Below are 2,707 nucleotides of genomic sequence, written 5' to 3'. Positions count from 1 at the left end.
GGCAAAGAAATGCGAGGCTGCCCTTGAAAGGCAAAGCGGAACAGGACAGTCCGCCAGCGCTGCGTTTAGCGGGCTTTGGCAAGAGATGTGGCGAGCTTCTCTGCTTGTGAGAGGTCTTTCCACAAGTGATTTCCTCTTGTGTTCTAAGTGGTTGCTTGCTGCCTGAGGCCAAAAAAAAAAACAGCCCTACTTGTTGCTCGACTCGAACAAGCAAACACTTGTTCATGCACTAAAGCCCATTTGAAGCTAGGCACCACATAGTGGAGAAACTGCTCTAGTCTTGTCCTGATTAGGACAAGTGGGCTCTTCCTGGAGCAAAGCTCAAGGCTTGTTTCTGCCCGTTCGAAAGTCAAAGCGGGCGGCAAAGTCCACCAGTTGCATTTGACAGGCTTTGGCCAGAGTTCTTTGGTGAGAGCTCTTTCCGATTTACAATTGCGGTGTAAGTGATGGCTTGCAGCCTGCAGCAAAAGCCCCTACGCGCTGCTTGATTTGAAGTAGACACTTGTTCATTTTCTAAGCACTAAAGCGCATTTCAAACTAGAGCATCACATTGTGGAGAAACTGCTCCAGTACGCCTTCAGGGTGCGATTAGGGCGAGTGGGCGCATACTGAAGCAAAGCTCAAAAGCAGGTTGTTTCTGCCCGGTTTTGAACAGGGGGCCTTTCGCGTGTTAGGCAAGCGTGATAACCACTACACTACAGAAAATATAAAGAAGCAGCTCGGGCTCTCATCTTCCAAAATAAATCAATTATTACAGCTGGCATTATTGATATTAGAGAAATACGCTTTGATCAGCTGCTGATCAGAGCAGTTCTGTATCTAAGCAGGTGCTCAGTGTAATCTATAGAGTGTACAGATTTGCTGGGTTTCCTTTATAATTGCTAAAATGGTCACTCTGATATCTCTTGAGTGGGGACATGTTTTTAAAATGGCAAGGTTAAAGCTAGGTAGAACCTAGGGAAAGTTTTGTAGACTCAAGAATATAAATAGCATAAATAGAGGAAAAGAAAGATATGTTTCTTGATGAACACAAGATGGCGATCTTATGGTCTGACAAGTACAAGAGCACCTTCTGTAATATAGGCTCTGCCTGTTCTTCTATCATTCATACTGCACAAATATTTAACCCTTGCCATTGTTAATCTCAGGAGCTAAACTAATTTCAGACATATAAAACAACTGTTCACTTTAGACTAAAGTGTTTTCTGATTCAACATTAAAGTCCATGGAGAAGAAAGGGGATTTGTTCATCTCCTCTGCAACTGTATCAGACTCTGCACTATGCTACTCTGCTCTAACCTAACCCACAGTGACAGGAAATCCAGCTGCACTGTACAAAAATTTTGACAGTTCTGTTATATTGTTAAAGATTTTACTGAATTGAAGATACATGTTTTAAAAAGGTTTTCTTCTTGATAAAAAACCTGAGACAGGCTGTGCTGGTTCAGCACCTGCATCAATATTTTGGATAGCAGAGGAGCACACTGGTAATGCGGTGTGTGTGGAAAGCGAAGTGAAGCATGGCAAAGCTGTTGGAGGCCGAAGAAATTAAATGAAAATGAATGAAATGAAACAGCCTTTATTTTTCACACATATACATTCTGGTGAAATTCTTTCTTCCCGCATATCCATCCTTGGAGAGTTGGGGTCAGAGAGCAGAGCGCCCCTGGAGCAAGAGAGAGGTTAAGGGCCTTGCTCAAAGGAGGCCCTAGCTTAGTGGCAACTTGGCAGTGCTGGTGCTTGAACCTGATCTTAACCACCTGAGCCACCACTGCCCTAAAGGATCATGTCAGAAGTGGGATTCAAACCCACGCCTCCATTAGGAGAACCAGAATCCTCCTTACACATCAGGGGAAGGTTTGAACCTTGAGTCTGGCGTAGCCTTAGAGCCGCTCGGCCATCCTGACACTTAGGGAACCACATCCCTAAGCCATTGCACTCAAATCAAATCCTGCTCACCGTACCTGGACCCCTTTCAGCCCCTTTCAGCCATCAGCCATCAACCGTATTTGTGTAACCATGTTTTCCCTGTTTTGCTCCTTTTTCTATTTTCACTGAATTTTGTACTCAAAGATTACTTTTTTCCCTATGTGCACCAAATAAATACACTGTGAATTTTAACCTTCGCTATCTCATGTATGTCTGTTAAGCCCTCACTGCCTGAAATAGCTACAACCTGTATTGTCTAATGAGTTAAAATCATAAAGTTTCTTCCTCATGTCACATCTCAAAGGTTTCCTCCCGTATAACTATTATTTCCTTTTCCCCCGATTACTCATGATTGATTTAAATCTACAATTGCAAAGTATTTCATTAAGTCTAAAGATTTCTGACTCTGTTCCAGTTCATTACATTAAAGTATCTATAATTATGTAATGAACCTGTTTACCCAAATAAGTAGCTAAAAAATTTAACAACCATGAAACCAGGACAACAGAAGAGAAACTAGTTTCACCAGAAAAAGATAACATAGGACATGCCAAAGGAAATGAACAAGTGAAGCCAGAAAATAAAACCAGACAGTGACCAAAAACACATTTCCTCTTGAATCCGTTCATTTATCAGCATCTACATCTTATATTCTGATTGTACACATGAATATATGTCGCCAACATACTGCATAATCTATTGAAAGACATACTGCCAAAGAAATATACATTTTAAGTGCTTATGTCTTTTTCACATTTTGTACTATTTACAACCTGGA

The sequence above is a fragment of the Hemibagrus wyckioides genome, unplaced genomic scaffold, assembly GCF_019097595.1.
Source record: "Hemibagrus wyckioides isolate EC202008001 unplaced genomic scaffold, SWU_Hwy_1.0 Contig5, whole genome shotgun sequence".
Taxonomy (NCBI): Eukaryota; Metazoa; Chordata; class Actinopteri; order Siluriformes; family Bagridae; genus Hemibagrus; species Hemibagrus wyckioides.
The sequence above is the reverse complement of the archived record's forward strand: the minus strand, read 5'-3'. Positions refer to the sequence as shown.